The following is a 25,003-nucleotide window of genomic DNA, read 5'->3' as shown; positions in this document are numbered from 1 at the left end:
GGTTCTGAACAATAGAACATTGTGTTTTTCTATGTAGTTGGTCCTTTCCCTTTTTTAGGCTTACAAAGGATGCACCCAACACCTGTTCAATTCATTTAAGCAGAAATGGGTATGCTTATGAATACTCCTGCAACATCCAACTGATGCAGACTGATATGAGCACTCCAGAAGTCCTTGAGAATGTCTTCAAAGTCGTAATATGTTTTCAAAGTTAGAACCAACATTATGGGAGTATATTGCAGATTTTTATTCCTGGCAACATTTGTGATACAGAACCAATATTTAAGACATTTCATACACGTGGCTTCCTCTAATGCTTGATATAAACATGAAGGTGTGAGGAATTTGATTTTGACCAGTGGTAACCCCCTATATTTTTATTTATTTTGGAGCACTCTGTTGTGAGTGAGTTTTGCTCGGTCTCATTCACCATGTGCCCTGTTAAAATGGACTTGATTTCATACCACCAGAACACCCTCTTTTAAAATAAAACCTCCTGCTGCACAGCTGTGGTAAAGGGATATGTTGTAATGTGGGCACAGGTATGCATATGCCTGCTCGGGCACCCTGAGTGGGACTAGTGTCTAAAACAGATTAGTAACTGCATTCTGGTAGTCTGTAAGGGATGGAATGTGTAATACATTGATTGCGGCCCATGCAGGCCCTATAATTTAATTTATTTGGTATACAAAGAGAACCATCCACATTTCATTTTTTGCTATAGTGTTAGTCTGTAATGTTTACTCTGAATTTGTACTTCTTCACTGTAAATCTGTGGTGTTTTACTCTAGTCACACTGTAGGCAAAAGCTGCACCATAATATCAAATTTCCATTGCCTCTCATGAGAGAGAGAGACAATTACTGTCTCTCTTCTTAAGTTAAAAAAGGTCTTGATTGCCAAAATAATAGAATTTTTTTCCGCATTAGCCCAAAATGTGATTTGGATTTTTAATTTCCATGTTAGGCCAACCAAATTACTTTGCTGGTCAGCAGGTAGATCAAACACGTTCTAGAAAATAGACCTATTTGGGAGCACTAGCCTACTATTGGGAGAGGAGTAGAGTGGAAAACAATCTTCATGGGATAAAGGATTATGCCTGTGTCCTGGGTCACATGACTGTGAATAGTTCACTCAGCATATCACTTCTGAACCTGTGGAAGACTCAAAAACTGACTGCCTACGGCCCTGCTGCTAGAAGGACTGCCCTAATGCCCTGCTGCAAGAAGGACTGCCCTAATGCCCTGCTGCTGGATGGACTGCCCTGTTGTGCTGCTGAGGAAGGAAGCCTGGACCTGCTTCTTGAACCCACCAGAGTGACTCCAAGTGCTATCTGGCTGCCTTCTGTTCTGAGCAACAGGGACAAAACAAGCTCCAGATGCCTCCCTGCAACTGCCTAGAGGACCTGCTGCAACTGGGCATGCCTGGGCCTGCAACAGGAACTGTCTGAGACCTGCTGGCCTCTGCTAGAGTGAGCCCCTGATAACAAAGAGGTACCGCCTCAGGTCCTAAATACTAGCTGGCACCAAAGTGCACTCCTCTTAAATAAAGGGAGACATCTTGACACTGTGGGCTCTTTGTATCAGCGAACTAACCCATTTGTACCAAGACTCTGCTGCCCGCATCGACTCTCCACCAGACCTGACTGCAAAATGGCGGCGTGTGAGTGCGCGGGGGTGTGCCAGCAGGACACCTTCAGAAAGCACCACAGGTCCGAGTCCAGTACCACATACACGCTCAATAGGGCTGTCGAAGCGTAGGTCACAGCAGTAGCCCTGGCTCGAGAGGTGCGGGTACTCCCCCAGCGCCACTTGACCGCCGGTACCCCCGGGGTCTAATCGCCATTTGTCAACTTCTCGAGGTCTGGCCTCCGTTCCTCAAGGGCTACCAGGTTCCATATAGTGCGACAGCCGCCCAGATAGTCGCGACGTCTGCCCAGTGTCTCATACAACCCAGGTAGCTCGGGAGGACGGTGTGTGCATGGAGGTCAAGGCGGGTTACCTGCTGGAGAGCACCTGTGTAATTGGCAGCAGCCCTGCTAGCGTCTCATACCCGGGTCCAGGGCCGCCGAGCAGCAGATCGCCTCCGCCGATGCGGTCTTCAGCAGTGGTATCGGCGGGCGCAGGGATCAGGCTTTCCACCCTCCGACGCCAGGTCTGAGTCTCCGGGCCGCACGGGGCCCCCCGGCCCGCACCGCCAGGCAAGCCCGCGGTTGCAGGCCCGGTCCGCTACACTAAGCGGCCTCCTCCGGGGCACTCCACGCGGCTGCCGCGCAGCTCGAGTCCGGTCCGTCCAGGCGTTCCAGATACAGCAGGGGAGCACCCCACCTCCGCAGCAGCTATTTAGGCACCGTGAGGATATTTTTGAAGAATAATGCCAGGGCCTTAGCCGGGAGCTCCGCGCTCACACGTCCGGCATGGACGCCAGCAAGCTCCGCCCCCCGAGTTGTTCTGATATTTAATACAGGCAACATGATTTTGTCTTGGGAAATCATACTGGTCCGAAATCACAATGAAATACATGCCATCTTGGGCTCAGCTGAAAATCTTGGCCTCTAATCATAATTCCTAGTGGAGTTTTGAAAGTTAAAATAAATCTGTGCCAATGAAATACAAATCAGTAATGAGTTGTGAGTCTGCAGGCACATAAGGTTAAACTCTTATGATTCAAGGCATAAATGCAAACAAAAGAGACACAATGTATACAAATCCATAATGACAAAAGAAAAAGGCAAAGGAAACAACCATGACATTAAAAAATAATTATATTTGCTCAAGAAAAGCAATCATAGAGAACCTAAGTAGAATACAGTTATATTTCTAAGAGTGTGTAAGTAGAATGCAGTTCCAAATGAACTTAAGTAAAATAAAGATATGGGGGAATATGTAGGTAAATTCATTTTTGCGATTCTGAAAATGCAATTTTCAGCGAATCGCACTTTCGGAATCGCAAAAGGGATGTAGATAAAAAATCGCTATTAAATAGCGATTACCAAAAAATCGCAGAATCATTGAGCGATTACTCAAATAGTGATACTTTATTAGCCAATTCGTTAATAAAGAATCGCAAAAACAGGAAAAAGCAATTCAGGTGCAGAATGATGACATCACAACCAGGAAGTGTGACTGCCCATGCTGCACCTGATTGCCTGCACGTGTTCCTGAGTCAGTTGCTGCCTGAGAGACAGTGAGGAGGGAGTGTGTTTTTGTCTCTGCAACTAATAGTAGCTGAACTGGAATCCCAGGGTGGGGACAAGCAGGCTGAGGAACACAGCAGGAAGAGAAAGCAAACGTTCTCAGAGAGGGAGCTTGAGGTATTGACTGAGGAGGTAGTGAGGCAACATGACCTACTTTTTGGGAAAGCCTCACTCCATGTTTCTGAAGCCAGGAAGAGAAAAATATGGACTGACATCCAAGAGAAGGTAAATGCCATTGGCGTAACCCACCGTACCAACGAGGACTTGAGGAAGAGGTGGTACGACATGAGGCAGAGATCAAAGGAGAGGGTGGCCCCCAGATTGGCAGAGGCAAAGGCAACTGGAGGTGGGACCTCCACTGCACCAGATCCAATTTCCATGGGGGTGTTGGTAGAGGGCACACTCATTCCTGAGGCAGTGACGGGCGTGGCTGGCCTTGACAGCTCCGACAACAGAGACACCAGGGAAGGTAAGATGCATGCCAATATCCCCAAAACATACCCATCCCACTCATAACCCAAAATACCCATGCATGAATTGGAATCCGGTCCATGTTTTGAGGTCACCCAGTTTTGCATTATGGGAAATGTAGTCCCATGCACTGTAACTTGGTCCTATGACACATACAAAGGGTACATAGGGAACAGTCATACTAGCAATGTGCAGAATAGACAAGTAGTCATGTCAGTTGTAGTAACAAGAGCTTTATTGTCATGGAAAAAAAATGACACACAACTCATGTGTGCTATTTTATTGCAGTTGGACCTACAACACAGGACACAGTGGATGCAGTGGGGGAGACAGCAACAGATGAGGACCGGGCAGGGCAGGAAAGGCAGGGTGCCACACGGGACACACCATCAGCAGCAACCAAATGGTGCAGAATTGTTCCTGCACTAATACCAATGACATCCGAGTCTACGGACGCTGAAGAGGACACACAGGCAACAGAAACACAAAACCCAAGGCAGGGCACAACACAATCCTGTGCACCAAACACAACTGGCAGTGGTGCAAGACAGAGGGCATGGGCCAACACCAGCGATGCCTCCTCGGGTACAGACTCGGTCTTCGCAGGGCTGGAGGGTAACATGATGCATGTGCAGCGCCTGCAAAGTGAAGGAATTATGTCAATCCAGTGCCAACTAGAACAACACAACGGCCACATGTCGGAGCTAAGACTTGGGGTGACAGCAATTGCACAAGCTTCGGAGGCAAATCTGAGGTAAAACAGAAGGGATAGGCAGGCCCGGCGCAGGGAACAACACCAGCTCCAAACCCGCCTGAACCAGTTTACTAGGGCTGTCAGCTGGCAATCCACAGCAATATCTATGCTAGCACGGAGAAGCATAAGCATGCAACATGAGATGGCACACTGCTGCCAGGACGTTGCCAGGGGCCTGGTGCAGGTGACACATGCACTAGACCAACAGCGGGCTGTAGTCACTGGGGGAATAGGGACACCAGGGAGCCTGGTCACAGATGGGCAATCCAGCAGGAGCACACCGACTCCAACTATTCCTGCTGAAGGATGTAGGAGTGGGCGTCAGGGCAGATCTGTGGATGACAACAGCGAGGCAAGTGCACAGGCTGAAGGAGGGCCATCAGGGAGTGCACGCCGGAGGTGAAGGTGCTGCATGCATCAATGGCATGTTGTGAGGCAACACATGCTATGAGGGCTACCTAACTCACTATCATGATGGCACTGTGAGGACAATAACTTGTGCTACCAACAAAGTTACAGTCACACTGTGTGACTTTTCACATCCTGCAGTCAAGGGAATAAACCTACTTTCTTTTTATCAACATTGTCATTGTGGTCTATTTTCTCACCTGGAAGTAGTTCTGTGTGATGTCATCATGTCTCAGGCGCCCGGCAGCTGCCTCGACTCCATCTGAATGTCTGCGTTGGGGAGCTGGATCCTCCTCATCTGAAGTGTCTGAATCTGTCAGATCCACTGGGGTGCCCTTCTTGGTAGCGATGTTGTGTAGCATTGCTCAGGCCATCACAATCTTGAAACATGTCTCCAGCTGTACTGTAGGGTACCTCCACTCTTATCGCCGGGCTGTACTGTAGGGTACCTCCACTCTTATGGAGGCACCGGAAACAGCTTTTTAGGATTGCAAAGGTCCTCTCAATGGTGGCTCTTGTGGCTCTGTGGGCAGTGTTGTATCTCCGCTCAGCAGCTGTGGATTGATAGAGGTAGGGTGTGAGGGTGTAGTCCCGCGCAGCATATGCATGGTCTCCTGCAGGGATAAAGTATGTTGATGTTTAGTGAGTTACTGCAAGTTCAGACATTTCATACTACTGTTTGTGTGTGCCATACAATTACCTAGCAGGTATCCCTCTCCAAACTCGCCATTTGTGAGTCCGCGATGTAAACCACAGTATCCAAAAATGAAGGAATCATGAGTGCTTCCTGGGAATTTTGCTACTATATCTGCGATTACATGTTTAGCATTGCAGACTACCTGGATGTTTAAAGAATGGTATGATTTTCTGTTTCTAAAAACATACTCATTGTGTGATGGGGGGACAGTGCAACATTTGTCCGTCTACGCAGCCAATCACGTGGGGGAATTGAGCAATTTGGTAAAAATCTTGTTTTGTTTGGTCCAGTTCCTGCTGTGACTCTGGGAATTTGCTGTGGTGATGCATCCTCTGCATCATACATAACAAAAGCATTGAGGAAAGTGTGGAAAAAGCACGAAAGTGCACTCTCGGACACCCCTCCTACTGCGGCTATTACCCCCTGAAAACTCCCTGACGCTAGGTGGTGCAGTGAGCACAGCACCTGTATGTGTGTGGGAATGGTGTGGGCCCTGTATGTGGGATGCTCCAGCATGGGTGTCAGCTCCTCTATCAGCTCCAGGATACTTTCTGGATGCAGCCTGTAGTGCACATGGATGTCCTCCTCAGTGCGTTGGAAGAGGGTGATGTGTGTCCTGTAGATCCTCTCCTGGCGTCTCCTTCTCTCTTCAGCCTCTTGGATACACAGTCTCCTGGCTATTACATAAAGCCCAGCCATTGTGAGAAGCCACTGATGCATTATGGGCCAGTTTAAATAGGTTGCACCTGATTACCACCTGGTCTGAGTTGGTGGTATTAGAGAAGTGCAAAAATGCGAATTTCGTAAAATAGCTATTTGCGATTTTTACCTACATAGCAAATTGCGAATTCGCATTTTTGTGTGACGGTGTTTGCGATTTTCACAATTATTGGGATGCAGCTTGCAAATTCGCAATTTTATTCACAGAATCCATTACATGCTAAATTGGTAATCGCAAATTTTGCGATTAGATATTTTGCATGGCACATTACTTGCCTCCATCTCATCACATGCAAACACCCAGGATTCTGCGAATTTCGGGGTTTGCAATCACAAATCACCTACCTATATATGGCCCATGGTTCTGAACAATAGAACATTGTGTTTTTCTATGTAGTTGGTCCTTTCCCTTTTTTAGGCTTACAAAGGATGCACCCAACACCTGTTCAATTCATTTAAGCAGAAATGGGTATGCTTATGAATACTCCTGCAACATCCAACTGATGCAGACTGATATGAGCACTCCAGAAGTCCTTGAGAATGTCCTCAAAGTCGTAATATGTTTTCAAAGTTAGAACCAACATTATGGGAGTATATTGCAGATTTTTATTCCTGGCAACATTTGTGATACAGAACCAATATTTAAGACATTTCATACACGTGGCTTCCTCTAATGCTTGATATAAACTTGAAGGTGTGAGGAATTTGATTTTGACCAGTGGTAACCCCCTATATTTTTATTTATTTTGGAGCACTCTGAGGTGAGTGAGTTTTGCTCAGTCTCATTCACCATGTGCCCTGGTAAAATGGACTTGATTACATACCACCAGTACACCCTCTTTTAAAATAAAACCTCCTGCTGCACAGCTGTGGTAAAAGGATATGTTGTAATGTGGGCACAGGTATGCATATGCCTGCTCGGGCACCCTGAGTGGGACTAGTGTCTAAAACAGATTAGTAACTGCATTCTGGTAGTCTGTAAGGGATGGAATGGGTAATACATTGATTGCGGCCCATGCAGGCCCTATAATTTAATTTATTTGGCATACAAAGAGAACCATCCACATTTCATTTTTTGCTATAGTGTTAGTCTGTAATGTTTACTCTGAATTTGTACTTCTTCACTGTAAATCTGTGGTGTTTTACTCTAGTCACACTGTAGGCAAAAGCTGCACCATAATATCAAATTTCCATTGCCTCTCATGAGAGAGAGAGACAATTACTGTCTCTCTTCTTAAGTTAAAAAAGGTCTTGATTGCCAAAATAATAGAATTTTTTTCCGCATTAGCCCAAAATGTGATTTGGATTTTTAATTTCCATGTTAGGCCAACCAAATTACTTTGCTGGTCAGCAGGTAGATCAAACACGTTCTAGAAAATAGACCTATTTGGGAGCACTAGCCTACTATTGGGAGAGGAGTAGAGTGGAAAACAATCTTCATGGGATAAAGAATTATGCCTGTGTCCTGGGTCACATGACTGTGAATAGTTCACTCAGCATATCACTTCTGAACCTGTGGAAGACTCAAAAACGGACTGCCTACGGCCCTTCTGCTAGAAGGACTGCCCTAATGCCCTGCTGCAAGAAGGACTGCCCTAATGCCCTGCTGCTGGACGGACTGCCCTGTTGTGCTGCTGAGGAAGGAAGCCTGGACCTGCTTCTTGAACCCACCAGAGTGACTCCAAGTGCTATCTGGCTGCCTTCTGTTCTGAGCAACAGGGACAAAACAAGCTCCAGAGGCCTCCCTGCAACTGCCTAGAGGACCTGCTGCAACTGGGCATGCCTGGGCCTGCAACAGGAACTGTCTGAGACCTGCTGGCTTCTGCTAGAGTGAGCCCCTGATAACAAAGAGGTACTGCCTCAGGTCCTAAATACTGGCTGGCACCAAAATGCACTCCTCTTAAATAAAGGGAGACATCTTGACACTGTGGGCTCTTTGTATCAGCGAACTAACCCATTTGTACCAAGACTCTGCTGCCCGCATCGACTCTCGCCTCAAAGCTACAGTGAACCTGTTTCTTCACATAACAGCGGTTGCCAACAGTGAATGGTAATGCGAGATTCACACTTTGCATTACAGCAATGGCAACCCATGATGACAGCCAATGTGAAACTCCAGCAACAACTATCTGCAACACCTGACTGGATCTTCACACTATAGCGACGACTATTCACAATGTCTGACCTGCTATTCATGCTTCAGTGACAACCATGCAAAATGCTCTCCCTGCTCCGTGCAGCCTCCTCCACAGCAAACTAGACTCTTCACACTGGATTTGGAGATGGTAATGTTTTCAACAGGACTAATCTGGTTACTACATCTGCCCTGCAATCCACTCTGGTTTGTCTGAACCAGTGACTTTCTGCCAGACTAGTATGGCCAGATGACCGTGAGTGGCCCTTTATTTACTCAAACACTTGGAACTGCATATCTCTAGTTCTACTGATTTAATTTTTGTAATTCTCATATAATTCTATTTATTAAAAGTGACTCTATGTTTTTAAATTAATTTTGGATTTGTCCTGTTCTGTGTTTTCACTTTATTACTGTATGTGTGCTGCTAAAATACTGCCTCTAACTTAAACCTGATTGCTTTTGTGCCAAGTTACCAGAGGGATAAGCTCAGGCTAACGTATTGACTTTTATGGTTCACCCCATCAGGGATTGTGGTTCTTGCTCAAAAAGGGTCTTCTTCTCCCTTAACCAAAAACCCACATTTCCAATAATGATAGAGAAGAAATTGTCTTCATAAAAATGGTTACAGAGCTTTAAAACTTAACTATTTATTAGTGTAGGTGGAATCAGGTAAACACAGCAGAGGATCATTCACAACAAAAAGTGACACTGCAAAGGCAAACATTTTAGCTCTTATGTGAATGAGTGTTAGGAAGGGGTTGTCTTTTTTTTTTCTTTTTTTTATTACCATGGAAAAAATCTGTAGTTTATACTACTTAGATGGACTACAAAAGAAATAGAAAAATCCAAAATGGTGGACCAAACCTATTACAACATATTTTTGATGAATACCAATAACATGTACAAATAATAACAAATGTCAGTCTGAGACATGGACTAAATGGATTGCAAGCATTACAGTAAGCAGAAAGGCAATAGAATGTACATAACAATTGTCTGTGTGAGACAAATAGCAAATGGGCTTATGTGCAGAATTGGAAACAATAAATTGCATATGAAAAGAATGTCACTTGTTCCACTGTACAGAGGCCATGTATGATTAAATACAATTTCACAAACCATTGTAATTCTGATTTTTTTTTAATATATATTTATTATTTTCCATTCAGCACATAAGTTTTTTTAGACAAAACGTCGACATTTCAAGGCCATAAATTGATAAGCGCAAACATAGACATAATCATGACAGTACTTCATCGCTAATTCCAATAAATGAATTCACAAACATACATAAGATAATTCTACTTACAAACATTTTCTAAACATTACCCAGAAGTTGCCAAAATCCTCATAACTAGCCCAACCCCGCTCGCCATTTACTAATAGGTTCCCAAATTCGTAGCCCCAGCTGTCTTCCTTTCCTACCTTTCCTTGCGTAGATGGGTTTTTCTAAATTATATGCTGCCAACAAATTAGACAACCATGTTTGCAACCCTGGGGGGTTCTTATCCAACCAAGCCCTGGCTATGCATAACCTATACACAGCCATGGCAACAAAGATGAAATCCCGCTGCGAGATACCATCCTCAGGGACTACTTCTAACAATATGTGCACATGTCTAAGACTTATCTTAATGTTTAAGGAAACCTCAAAGAAGTTCTCTATATACTTTAAAAGTGTGTGCAACTGTGGGTATAGTGCAAACATATGTATTATATCTGCTTCTACTGAATTGCACCGCGGGCAGGTAGTGCCTGTAGTCGCACCCCATTTCGCTATCCTGGCCGGGGTATAGTAGAGTGAATAAAGGGTTTTGTAGTGCTGCGATTGCAGCGACGCAGAGCATAGAACTGTCCGTCCTAAATCCAACGAGTCCTGAAACCACCCTATCTCGCCCTCCAGTTTCCCTGCCCATTTATCACTATGCTTATCCATATCATCCTGCTTTGTAGCTGAGAGACTGGCATAAAAACTTTGTATCAAGCGATCCCCCCCTAACCTTATTTTCTCTATGATCTCAATTCTGTTAAACCCCACCTGCCCCCGTGCTTACTCCCTAGATAACTCCTGCCTATCCAATCCGTACCTATCCCTCAAATCCGAAAATAATACAAAATCCTCCGAATTCCTAACGTCTCCAATCTGATCAATCCCCTTCGCCGCCCACCTTTCCATTGTCATATCCCCAAATACCTCAGTTGGAAAAGATCTATTTTTGAACAACCTTGTATATCGGTTAAATCTCCCTATGCCCATCTTTTTCATAAAAGCACTCCATACCTTGATACCCGCCTCGACTGTCTTAAACCTGGTCCTTTTATAATACCCGTACTCTACACATGTTAAAAAGCAATTTTCCACATCCTCCCCTAGAACGGCAGCGTACATTCTAGAGGAGCAATCTGTTATTCTTTGATCTAAACCCTCCCCTCCTATCAGCCCTTGCAGATACTGAATTGCGGCAGCCCAATAATATAGTCTGAAGTCCGGTGCCCCCCATCCACCTCTTTCTCTTGGTAGTGTCATGAACCTATATGCCCTAAGAGTTTTGCCCTGTGCCCAAATAAATCTATTTGATTTGATTTGATTTGATCTATCCACTTATACAGCGCGCGATTGCCCAAAGGCGTCTTGGCGCTAGGACATCTAGCAGGCCTCACAGATGGAGAACAAACTCCCTTAACAGTCAGCCATGAAAAGCCAAGTTTTCACTGCCTTTCTAAATATGGCCAGTGTCGGACTTTCTCTTATGCTGAGTGGTAACCGGTTCCATGCCTGAGCTGTATGTACCAGAAAACGTCTCCCGCCCCAATTGGTTCGTCTGAATTTTGGTATACTAATTAATTTCAATTGCCTTGATCTAAGCTTCCTGCCTGGTTCATACAATTTCAAGTTAGTTCACAGAAACTGTGAGCCTAAGCCCTGAACAGCCTTGTATGCCAGGCAAAGTGATTTGAAACATACTCTTTTTCCTACTGGGAGCCAATGCAAGAGTTTTAGTTTAGATGTCACTGACTCATATTTGGGGATACCAAGCACTAGCCTCGCAGCTGCATTCTGCAGGCGTTGCAACTTGTCTATAATTTGTTTTCTAGCTCCAGCATATAAAGCATTTCCATAATCTAATCTAGACAATGCCAATGCCGTCACCACTGTTTTTCGGGTATCGTCTGGTATATAAGGCAGTAGTTTCTTTATCATCTTTAAGATAAACCAAACTGAGGATTTAAGTTTCCTTGCTTGAGCATCAAAAGAAAGCTTGATGTCTAGGGTCATTCCCAGATTCCTTACTTTGTCTACTGGGTCCGGGCAACACCCCAGATTGTCCGGCCACCTGGCTGGAGACCAGATGTCAGCATTTCCTCCCAGCACCAGCACTTCACTCTTGTCGCCGTTCAACTTCAAACAGTTGTCCATCATCCACTGACTGACCTGTGACATACAATGTTTGAATTTCGCTGCTGTCTCATTCACCTCCTTACTGATAGACACCACTATCTGGGTGTCGTCAGCATAAGATACAGGGGTAAAGCCACATTCCCTTATGATTTTTGCCAGTGGTGCTACATATAAATTAAAAAGGGTAGGGCTTAAAGCAGACCCCTGGGGTACCCCACAAGGTGAGCTAAATGATTTGGACTTTGCCTCACCCAACTCAACTGAGAAGGTTCTATTTCGAAGGTATGAGGCAAGGAAAGATATTGCAGAATTATGGACCCTTACTTCTGCTAGGCGGGACAGGAGTATTTCATGGCTGACCGTGTCGAAGGCCGCCGATAGATCTAATAATACTAAGGCGGCCTTCCCTCCATTGTCTAGCAGCCTCCTGAGTTCTTCAACCGCCGTCAGCAGAGCAGTTTCCGTGCCATGTCCCTCTCGGAATCCATATTGAGAAAGATCTAACCAGCCACCCTCTGCTATGTACCGAGACAGCTGTTTATTTAGTAACTTCTCTAGGGTTTTCGCAACAAATGGGATCCTAGCTATGTAGCTACTGGGCTCATCATTGTCCAGATTCGATTTTTTCAAGAGCGGCCTTATTGATATCTTTTTCCAAACATCAGGGAAAATCCCTGACGTTATAATTTGTTCGAAGAGTTTCGCCAGAAGAGAACTAAGTAGTTCCAGTATATTGAACCATTTTGCTTCAAAAAAGAGAGGGATTGCCCTAAAATGATACAAAAATTTAGGCAGTATAAGCATCTTAATTATGTTCGTGCACCCCATTAGAGAAAGGTGGAGGTTATTCAGCCGTTCCAGATCCGATTTTACACTAGCCATCAAGGGAGTCATGTTGTTTTGCACGAAAACTTCAACATCCGCCGATATTACCACTCCCAAGTATACTGCTGACTCTACGACTCTTGGGTCTATGCCCCCTTGAACGTGCTGATTACAAATTATCTGGGTCTTAGATTTATTCAGACTGTAACCAGAGACCTGGCCAAAATTCTGAGCCTCCATCTCAACCTCCCTAATGGCACCCTCCGGGCTAGATGTTAAAATAGCTACGTCATCTGCATAAGCCAGTGTTTTTGCTTCACAGCCATTCAGGCTCAATCTGGGGATCCCTTGGTTACCTTCCAATTTACGCAGAAAGGGATCTAGATATAGCGCGAATAGAAGAGGGGATGATGGGAAGCCTTGTCTAGTTCCTCTTTCTATTTTGACTGCTGCTGAATACCCTCTATTGACCCTATTTCTAGCTGATGGGTTCTTATATAAAGTCTGCATTGCTTTAATAAACCGTTCCCCTATACCACTCCACCTTAGGGTACACCATAGATATTCCCAGGAGACCCTATCGAATGCCTTCTCGGCATCAAGAAAAAGTGCCGCCATAGGGTCTCCCAGAATACCTGCTGCATCAAACATTGTGATCACCTGCCTGGTGTGTTGTGTAGTCCCTTTGCCCGGTATGAAGCCATGCTGTGAGCAGATTACTAAACTCTCAATGATCCCTGCAAGTCTCTTGGCCAGCATTTTCGAGTAGACTTTAACATCAGCGTTCATGAGGGTGATCGGTCTATAAGAGCCTGGCTGATTTGACGGTTTCCCTTTCTTAAGGATCACAACTATATCTGCTCCACCCCATGAATCAGGAATTGCTTCCCCAAGTTGTGCTTGCCTCATCATATTAAACATATCTGCGCCTAATACTCCTTGAATTTTTTTATAAAATTCCACCGGCAGTTGATCAGGACCGGCGGCTTCACCCGATGGTAGAGTACTTAATGCCCTTAAAAATTCCTCCGCCTGGAAAGGTGCTTTCAGCTCCTCCTTACTTTCTGCGGCGATAAGTGGCGGTGTGACACCCCTTAAGTACCCCTCAATCTCTCGGAGCTCTCCCCCCTGCCCTCCCGGTATAGGGATGCATAGAACTGCCTAAAAACTTCCCTCACTCCTTCTACCCCTACAACGCTATCCCCTTGACCATCTATGATCTCTGAGATATCTCATGCTGCAAGCCTCTGCCTAGTTCGGACCGCCAACAGATGGCCCACCTTCTCACTAAACTCGTATGCCCCTTCCTTCCTAATTAAATAATTCTCCACTGCCTTCATAGATATATGCTCTGTGGCTGCTGCCTTGAGGGAAACAATTCTAAGTAAATGTGTTTCTAATGGCAACTGCTGCCGGATGGCTACCCCCAATTTCTCTTCAGCTTCCATCAGTTTTTTGTTTATCTCCTCTATTCTGCCCTTTTCCCTTTTCTGCGCTGAGAGTACATAGCTCATAGTTTCCCCCCGCACACCGGCCTTAAATGCATCCCAGACCACCCCAGGAGCAGCTGTTCCTCTATTAATATCCAAAAAGCTCCTAATCCAACCTTCCATGTACTCCCTATATCCCTCATCTTTGAGCAAAGCTCTCTCAAAGGTCCATTGTCTTTTCTTCCTCTGATCCTGAGCTATTACAATAGTTAAAACTAAGGGGCTATGATCTGATACCACGCGGGATGTTTTTCCATCTGTGCCCCCCTCAGCAAGGACCCAGAAATCAGAAAATAATCTAATCTGACAATCACTCTATGAGGGGCAGAATAAAATGTACTACCATCTCTGCTTGTATAAATCTTGATCCAAGGATCGATCAGAGAATTCTGAATAACCAGATCAGATAGTGCTCTATACGTTCCTTTTCCCTACCTGGATAACAACCTCCCACCTGTAAAAATGTACTTTTAGGATCATGTATATTAAAATCCCCACAGGTTACTATTGGCTCTACCCAATTTGCCAATTCCATGTCCAAATATTGAAAGATCTCGTGATCATCCTCCGTTGATCCATAGACCGTAGCGAGGGTGAATTTCTCCCTTTTAAAGGTTAATTCTAAAATCACCCATCGCCCCCACTCATCCTCTTTTTTCCTAATCACAACCACGTCCCCGGTCCTACCCAAGATAGCCACTCCCCTATTCCTTGATCCTTGCTTAGAGTTTGCAAGAACAGCAAATCCCAGTTGTCCCAAAAGATAGCTTTTTGATGCCTCTATATGCGTTTCTTGCAGGCATACTAAATCCAACCGCAACATTCTCAGCAGTGCCGCCACCCTGAGTCTTTTATTTACATCATTTAAACCACAGACATTTATGGTAGCAATCTTACAACTCATTTAGAAATTTCAATCATTTCCCCTATGGGCTGAGATCCCTTCCGTACATGATAGTAACCAACCCCACATGCTATTTCTCAAGTTGAGACCGTCACTTGATTGCATGTATTGTGTATTCATGACCAAGTACTGTGTTTGCTGTGTTTGCTGTTTTGCTTGTGCGCTACTCTGTCCTCCTCTGTGCTGTACCAACCAGTGCAACCCAATTCTTCTCCACCAGTTCCAGGGGTTGCCTTAATGACTTTTTGAATTAGTTCCAGGTATTTGGAAAACGTCCTGAGAAAAATTATTTTACTTTTTGTTCCTTTTTAAAGCCTGAACTTTCCACAATACGGGTATCAAATCCATTGCTGGTGGCTTGGACCACCAACGAAAACCAGTTTGCTGTTAAATAATTGTTTCAGCAAAGGGTACTTTATAGACAATGCAATCCAGCTTGAAAGGATGTCTAGCTACGTTAGGAAGCCAATAGGGTGGGATCTAAAATGTGATCAGTCTGAAAACAGCATGTAGAACAAGTTTGAGCAGGGCTGGGTGGAGTTTGGGAATTCTAACGAGCAGAGAGTTCTCTTATTCCAATCTCAATATTAAAAGGGATGGGATCACTTGCTTGACATCTTCAGGGAAGAAAATTATTATTCCTCACAGTAGTCTCAGATGGTACTGTATCTCTTTTGCGGTAGAGTTACATTTTGCTCAGAGGTTTAAATCAGTCTCCGGAATAAAGGCCAGTGATTGAGAACAATCCACATCAGGGCTGCTGGTTAGACTTTAATTATGTTCAGTAACTTTGGTAAAGTAATAGAGCATTTGTGAGTGGGGATGTGTGCTGAGAGGGATGGGCCTCTGATTATGGTGTGTCATAAAAGATTGAGGGCCTCATTTATGAGGTCGTGCGTCACTTTTACACCGCCGGTGCGTCACTTTTTGTGACGCACCAGCAGCGTAGAAAATGTGCCTTGTTGCACCATATTTACAAAGTGATGCATCTAGGTAGATGCGTCACTTTGTAAACCCCTGTGCTACATTATACCTGCGCCAGGTATAATGTATGAAGGGGGGCGTTCTGACTCAAGAAAAGGTCATAGAAGTGACGCAGTGAAATCTATAAGATTTCACTGCGCCACTTCTAGGACACAAATGCGCCAATTTCTTACGCCTGCCTCACAGCAGGCGTAAGACTGACACAGGCCCTTTCACATGGGGCTTGCCCCATGTGAAAGGACACATTGATGGAGTTGCGTCACTTTTGTGACACACTCCCGCAATGCATCACTTTTGCGCCATTCAGATACGTCAGAAATACTGACGTATCTGTAACTGCTTGCGCAATGATGCGTTATACTGTAAATATGATGCATCATTGGTGTCGCAAGGAGGGCGCAATGAAAAGTGACGCATTGCTGTTCTCTCGCAGCGATGCGTCACCTTTCATAAATGAGGCCCTGAATGCCTCTGAAAATACGTCTTTTGCCGAGGAAAGGTTTTAGGTCGTGAGTATAACTGGCTGAGAAATTATACAAAATTATACATAATGTTGAAGTGTCTGATGATAGGAAAGGCAAGAAAGTTTGAAAAGATGGAGAGGCTTTACAAATTTAGGGGGAACACCTTGTGCTGCAGAAAAGGGATTAGGAGAAGTTTGCCATGAACCCTTTTCCTTTATATAATCTTAACCAATGCATCATACTATCCATACCCATTCTCTTCTTGGGAATTTCCAGAGAACAACAGAGGTAATTGTAGCAAACGTGTGACATGCTCAAAAGGAAGATAGGAGAAACTATGGGGCATGTTACCAAGGAAATGGCAGAGTGCACCGTTTTGTCAAATTTCGCAGCACCGCCCTCTGCCATTTCCAAAATGCACCTAGGCACCTACATCTGCAAAAATACATTTCATTCCTATGGTTTCCCTGGTGCTGGTACTGAAAATAACTGTCTAGCGCCAACACAGACACGCAAGGGTGCCTGAGTTGCAGGGAATGATTGTTTATGTGCAGGAAGGTTTTGCTCTTTCTAAGTGTGCTGCAGCATGCTGTGGAATGCCACAGCAATGCCCATTGCACCACTACTTTTTGTGGCTTAACACTGCTTTGTAAATATGGTACCCTTTCATACAGATACCTTCTTGAAAGGGTACCATATTTACAAAGAAGCGTTAAGCACCACTACCTTTTGTGGCTTAACACTGCTTTGTAAATATGGTACCCTTTCATGCAGATACCTTCTTGAAAGGGTACTATATTTACAAAGAAGCGTTAAGCACCACTACTTTTTGTGGCTTAACGCCACTTTGTAAATATGGTACACAGCATTGTGCCACCAGAACGTCAGTATAAGTAACGTTTCAGTGTTCCCTTGTAAATATGACCCTTGTTTCTAGTGTATGATATGCATCAACCACTAGTTCAAGAATTGGGGTCTACTTGCGGCATCCTGACCTGAAACATGATTGAAATCATCAAAAAGGTCAACTTCGACAATTAATTGCTCTATGTGTGGCCTCACATCCCTTTTTAAAAATGTTGCAAGGTAAGGTAGGTTTGTTAATGCGTGAATGTTATTCAGATCTTCACTGTTGGCACCTATTTTTTTTAGTAGTAGTGCCCCTTGACATATTTTTTTAGAGTCGGAAAAGAGACTCATATCTTTGAGGGCAGGAGTGTTACTGGATCTGAGGCGTGACACAAAAGTGAAAAGTCTAGTGTACACAATGACATTTACTATTTCAGTTAGAGAAACTTCTTTTTAGGACAGCCGATTACCTTTTGTGTTCTCTACTGAGTTTTAGCTTAAAGTGGATGAGTACTAGAGGGCTCTGTCTTGTTCACCTTCTCTCCAAAGAAATTGACAAACTGCTGCTTTTTTGTGGTTCTGAGATTAACCCATGTAGACGGGTCAGTGTGCTCTTTCATTGTTTCAAACAGTTTTAAGGTGCCAGATCATATGTCTGATGGTTTGCATTTCCTAATGGTGCAATTTTAAATTTCAGGTCATTAGGAAATGCAAAATGGCATTTTGCAATGTACGAATGCCATTTTCTGTGGTGTAAAATGAGATTTCTATTTAGGAGAAATTACATTTACTAAATCACTAAATAGGAAATCGCAAATAGGGATTTCCAGATAGTGATCCACTAACACAATGTACAAAGGATTTCATAATCTTGAAGAGTCACAAAAATGCCATTTAAGAAATGCAATTACCATCAACCTGTATCAGGGGGCAACCAGGTGCAAACTGTAAAAATGCAGTCAAAATGCATCAAACGCTTTCTTAATGGTGCCTCTGTATGTTGTGGCGAGGAGGATGAGGATTTTGCCTGGCAGGCAGACAACAAAGAGAAAATGGGAAACAATATTTAGGGTGAGGGTCACCAAGTTTGAACACTGAGGAGGACATATATGAGAAGTACAGGCTCAATTCTGTAGTTAATTGCTGAGTTACAACCTCAGGTACAGACACCAGCACTCAGAAGCAATGTAATCCCACCACATGTACAGGTATTGTGTTGCCTACACCTTTTATCTTATTGCAGTGACCAGGGGTTTATGGCAGTGGCAGGGGAAGTGTCACAAAGTGCATTTTCCAGGTTCTTTCAGCAAAGTTAAGCAACACATATCTTTTCTAAATACTCCCAAGATTTTTACAGACCAAAATATTTTTTTATTGGGTAGCACAGTTTCCCAATGTTATTGGCAGTGTCGATGGCACACCTTTTGCCATATGTCTCAAATTATGCCACAATAATGTTGCAAATGTATTAATCTACAATAATAGGAAAAGCTGTCACTCAATCCACAGGTAGTGTGTGATGCCTCATGCATCATAACAGAAAGTGGAGAAGTGTGGCTCAATGGTTAGAGTGGCAAACCCTGATGCAGAGGTCTGGCCTGGGACCAGGTTCCAATCCCCGCTTCAGCGGCTCTCAGACTCAATCTCTCCGGACCTGATAATTCTCACCTCGGTGCCTAGTCTAATCATGGGTCCCACTCTGTGACTCTGGGCAATAGCTTGCTTAACCTCCACAACGGCCCCAGCAGCGCTTGGATGCCTGGCTTTACCTTGGGGGTGCCCAAGAGTGGACATTTCACAGGAAAGCCAGGAAGGGTTCCACAGCAGTATGAATACAGCGCTACGAGACCTCAGGTTGGAAGTGCGCTATACAACACATTTACATTCACCGTGTAGCCAGATTCCTAGGCAGCACACATGACACTTTCATATTCCGTCACAGTTGAATACATAACAAACTGTCTTAGGGTGAGCTTGGTGATGAATTTTTACTGGCTAAGAGAATTACTAACTCAATTCATACAGTGGCAAGAACTGTTTGTGTACTATGACCTAATGGTTTATCCTTCTCATGCTCTTAAAGGAGGCAGTGCATATGTCTTGAGTCCTTGTATACTGACACCATACTTAACTCCAAAAATCAGAAGGGAAAGGCAGTACAATACAAACGTACTTTTGACATACAGACTCAGCTGCCTCCACAAAAATGGTAAAGCACTCCTTTACATACCCCTGACCTGTTGAAAAATCCATGCTACATGTGCCATTCTACACAACATTGCCATGAGGAAGGGTCAGCACAATATCAGCATAGAGCTCGGACCTGACTCAGGGGAGCTACTACCACCACAATAGGTTCAGCGGAATTGTGGGGACAAACAGGTTGTGCATTTGTATGTTTTCAAGAGCTGTGGTTACTTGACCCAGCCTCGTACAACGTCCTGATATCAATGCCCCATGTAATTTTGTATACCGACAGTTCTTGCAAGAGTAGTTGTGGCTACGGCCAGTCGATTTATTGATTGTCTGAAGGGACCATGTGCTGCCTGTATCTTTGCAGGCGCTGCTCATTTTCCATGGCCGCAATCCAACTGTATTGCCTGTTCTGCAATTGCAGCATTGACCTAGACATGCTTTGCAAATGGTTGTATGGCATTACAATGCGGGCTTTTCCCCTGCATGCCTTTACAACGCGGGGTTTACAACGAAAGTTGTTACAGCGACTTTTGCTGGAGGGCGCTGGAAAATGGAAAAGTTTAATTTTCTATTCCAACTCCAGACCACATTGACACTAGGGAAGGTGGTGGATAGAAAATTAAACTATTCCCTATCCAACAGCGCCCTCCACCGAAAGTCGTTGTAACGACTTTCGCTGTAATCCCTGCATTGTAATGGCATTGCGGGGTAATCCCTGCGTTGTCATGGCTCTTCCCCTTTGCAATACGCCTATTAACAGTCATAATTTGATTGTTTGGAGGCACTAAACTGAGTTGATAGATTTCTCCAGGCCACCAAACACAGGAGAACTATTTGCCCTGTCGTCTGACACAATTTCATTGTGGACTGTTACTGGTTGGACTCTACAGTGTTTGTGTGTCCTGTCTACAGATGTAGTTGTGTTCCTGCTTTGGGATTGTCCCTCATCACCTTCCACAAAGTTTGGTAGTGGTGCAACAGTTGCTCTCCTAGTGTTTGGAGTTGGAGAAATTAGCATGGGAATTGCAATTGTGCTGCCCTCCATTTCCACATGTCAGAAGCTTCTTCAGCCTCAATTGTTTCCGCACGTCCTGGGTGTGGTTTGTGGAAACGTATGTATATAGTTAGTGTGAATAAATGTTTAATGTTTGTTTACAATATTGTTGTAACAGTGCTTCATGTGTTTGTGACATTTATAATGCTTATATATGTGTAATGTAGTCATCAGCACACAGTACATCATGCACCTTTTGTGTACAACAACTCTATTTATGCTTTGCCAAGCTACAGCAAGCCTCTCAATGGAGTTTTGTTTGCTGAGATGTTGTGCTTGAGAAATTAGAAACATTATATTATGTTAAATAAGTAAAGGGGGGGTTGACTTACCCTGGCTCGAGCCTGCAGAATTGGAGGGGTCGATGCTGACATTCCTTCCACACTTTCCGGTTCCAGTTTCTACTCAATCACTGATTCCATGGGAGTAGGAGGGGATGTTTGGAGGGTTCACCACCTGTGCCATGACCCCTAACCATCCAGATGACACCTCTTTGGTGCAGGATCTCAAGTCATACCACTTTATCGTATCTCTGGTATGGTCCTCTGGATGACACCAAGAGAGTTCACTTCCCTCTAGGGTGCTGCTCCATCGTTTGTTCTTCTATCCCTCAGAAACAGTAAAAGAATCATTCCCAAAGAGCTGGTCCATATGTGTCTCACATTCTTCAGTTAGCAACTCCATCTCCTTTTCTGAGAACTTGACTTTGCTCCCAGAATCCTTGACCCCATCTTCCCTAGACATGGTGTTCTCCAGGCTGAGGTATTCAACTGCCAGAGGTGAGACAGACTTCCTTCCAGCGTCTTCCTAGGCTTCTGGGTTGTGGCCACATCCTGTCATTCTTAACTTCCAGGTCTGACATCATCATTTTGCATCCAGAAGGCAACTTTTCCTAATTTGTGATTGCTTATTAGGAAATCACAATTTTGCGATTTCCAAATTAGTGATTTCCTGATTGCGATTGCAAATTTGTAAAAATCCCTATTAGTGGAATAGGTATATGGTTGAAATATAGAGATGCAGAAATATTGAGTTTTTAATATCGTGATCCACAGATATTGTGATGCAGGAATATCGTTGTAAACAATATTGAATATCTAAGGTAAGCAATATTAATGTAAAACGAACTATGTTGTTAATATTGTTTAAAAACATATCTATGTTGTTAATATAATTTACAAACATGTTGTAGTTAATAATATTTTTTTAAATATTTTTAAATATGTTATTATATATTTAATTGTACATGTTATAAATTGTTTGTACATTTATTGTTAATGTTGGTATTGCTTAATTTAATTTGTTTATTTAAATGTTTTTAGTTTTGTAGCTGGTTGTGACATTTTTAGGGGTGTAGGGTGGGAAGTAATTGAATTATAATTAATTAATTATTATTTTGTAATTACTATTAATTATTTAATTGATAATTAATTATCTAAATTGTGTAATTAATTAATTTTTAAGTTTAGTTTTAAGTGCGGGTTGTGGGGTTTGTAGGGGTATAGACTGAAAAGTACATGAATTATAACTAATTAATTATTATTATTTAGTTAATTGATAATGAATTGTGTAAATTATGTAATTAAGTTATTTTTTAAGTTACATTTTACTTGCTGGTTGTGAGGTTTGTAGGGAAAATGGGTGGGAGGTAAATTAATTTGATCTAATTGCAAATTAATTGTTAATTATTAAAAAAATGTAATTGATAATTAATAATGTAAATTATGTCATTAAGATAGGTTTTAAATTATATGTCAGGTGTGGGTTGCTGGGTTTGTACGGGTAAAGGTTGGAAGTTAATGAATTAAAGGTAACTAAAATTAATTTACAACATTATTAATTATTAAATTGATAGTTAATTATGCACATTGTGTAAGTAGGATATGATTTAAATTTTATGTGTGGGTTGTTGTGTTTTAGGGTTACAGGGTTGGAAGTTAATTAAGAAATAATTTATTGATAATTAAGTATTTCTTTATTATTAATGAATAATTGATAATGATGTTAATTATGAACTTATCATATCTGGTAAGTTATATATTAGATGTGCGTTGTTTAGTTTGTAGAGGAATTGGGGAAGTTATGTCAGTAATTATAAATAAATAAATGTATTTATTTATTTGATAAATATTTATTATTTAATATGTTAAATGTGTTTTACTTTGTTTATTTCTATTACATTTCAATTGTTGGCTGTTAAATTTGTGTACTACAGTTTAGTTTTTTAATTATGTGTTAATTGATAATAATCATTAAAAATAATATTATTTAATTTTTTAGATTCTTGTAAAAAGTAAGCCATTTTATTTTCATATTTAGAATTAAAAAATTTTGGGTATTAAATAGAATAGATAAAGTACATTATTGGTTTGAAATGTGGAACTGTCTCTGTACTATACCAGTGAATGAAGTGGGAATAGTACATTTTACCCCTTACCTACTGTTGCACTGACTAGGGTGGGAATAATTAATGTAACCCCTCCTGAGTCCAACACTTTCCCTACTGCTGTACAAACTGGAGTGGAAATGCTAAATTTTACCTTACCTGAGTCCAACGCTTTCCCTACTGTTGTACAGACTGAAGTGGGAATAGTAACTTTAAACACTCCTGAGTCTAACGTTTTCCCTATTGTTGCACACACTGGTGTGTAAATAGTTAATTATAGTTAGTTAAACTGGGGTGGCATGGTGAGCAAAAGAACAATAGATTTAACCCAGATCTCTTGACTTGTGGTGAATGTTTGATGTGCTCTGCATTCCGTCAATCATCTGTGTGTCTTTTGCTTTCTCACATTGAGGAAGCTGCCACTCATGTAGAAAGTCTACTCGAGCCAGCAAAAAGCAGCAGCATCTTCTGGTGTGCTGCTTTTAAAGCGTGGTACAAGCTTCTGGCACTAAAAATCAGTGCGAGCAGCGCAACTTCACAGACTCCGCCGCTGGTGGAACTCTGCTGAGCCCGGTTTAGTTTTTCTGGCACTTCGCGGAGTTCTTCAGAATAAAACTCTGAAAACTTCTCCCAGGCTTAAATGTAGCCTCTCTCAAGTCAAACAGTTTCTTTACTGTTGCACCTACTGATATTAAAATAGTAAATTTAACACCTCCTGAGTCCAACACTTTCTCTACTGTTGCACACAGTGCAGTGGAAATAGTTAATTTACAGTTCCTAATTCCAACTTTTTCCCATCTACTCAAGTGGAAACTGTAAATGTAAACCATCCTGAGATCAATGCTATCTCTACGGTTGCACTGACTGGAGTGGGGATAGTGAATGTTACCCTTCCTGGGTCCAAAACTTTCCCTACTGCTGTACAAACTGGAGTGGAAATGCTAAATGTTACCTTAACTGAGTCCAACGCTTTTCCTACTGTTGCCCAGACTGAAGTGGTAATAGTAACTTTAAACACTCCTGAGTCTAACGCTTTCCCTATTGTTGCACACACTGATGTGGAAATAGTTAATTATAGTTAGTTAAACTGGGGTGGCATGGTGAGCAAAACTGGACGTTTCACTCGTACAAAACCATGTCACTGAATGATGTAATATGTGACATCATCAGCAGTGGATTGTGGGTGCGCTAGTTATAGTTAGCAGAACTAACTATAACGAAGGAATTTCAATGGTTTTGTACGAGTGAAATGTCCAGCTAACTATAACACCCCTAAAACCTATGTTTTTTTCAGTGAATTTCTAGGTTTTTTTTAAATGCTGATTCTTAACTATAACACGTCTGAAACCTATGTTTTTTTCAGTGAATTTCTAAGGTTTTGTAAATGACAATTGTTAAATGTATTAATTGTTATATTTATTTTTTCATACTGATTTACTACACTTTTTTAAACTATTTATTTTTTAGATATTTTATTTTTTAAATTACTTTATAATTACATTATACATTACGTTACAAAACATACTTTCTCAGAACGAATTACTTTAGTTTAAATTTTTTGCAAATAGGCAATAGAGTTTTAAATACAGTAGTTACAGTTGTTGCAATGGGCAACACAATTTCAAACACAATGCAACATTGACCTCAATTGGAATTTCTAGTTAAATGCATTTAGTTACTTTATGGATTACTTTTGTAACCACAGGACTGGATCCTAGATTCAGTCCTGGGAAATCTCCTGTAAACAGTTGAGTAAAATGGTTTTGGTTACAGTAGTGTTTTTTAGGGAATAGTATTGTATTTTACAGAGGACATAGAAAAATCTTTTAATTGTAATTTTCTCAGGAACTACTAAACAAATTAACACCATATAAGCAAGAGGCATGAGTCTGAACCAAGGACTACAACTTTGCCAAATTTGGTGTAATTCCGTTCAGCCCTTCGGGCTGTAGCCGCGATGAACGGTACCCATCGATAATTGCATAGGAAAAACAAGTTTTGGGACCCCCTTTTTCTCAGCCCCTGCTTTACGAATCACTCCAAGACTTTCAGGATAGGAGTGGACCGGA

The sequence above is a fragment of the Lissotriton vulgaris genome, chromosome 4_1 (assembly GCF_964263255.1).
Source record: "Lissotriton vulgaris chromosome 4_1, aLisVul1.2, whole genome shotgun sequence".
NCBI lineage: Eukaryota > Metazoa > Chordata > Amphibia > Caudata > Salamandridae > Lissotriton > Lissotriton vulgaris.
The sequence above is the reverse complement of the archived record's forward strand: the minus strand, read 5'-3'. Positions refer to the sequence as shown.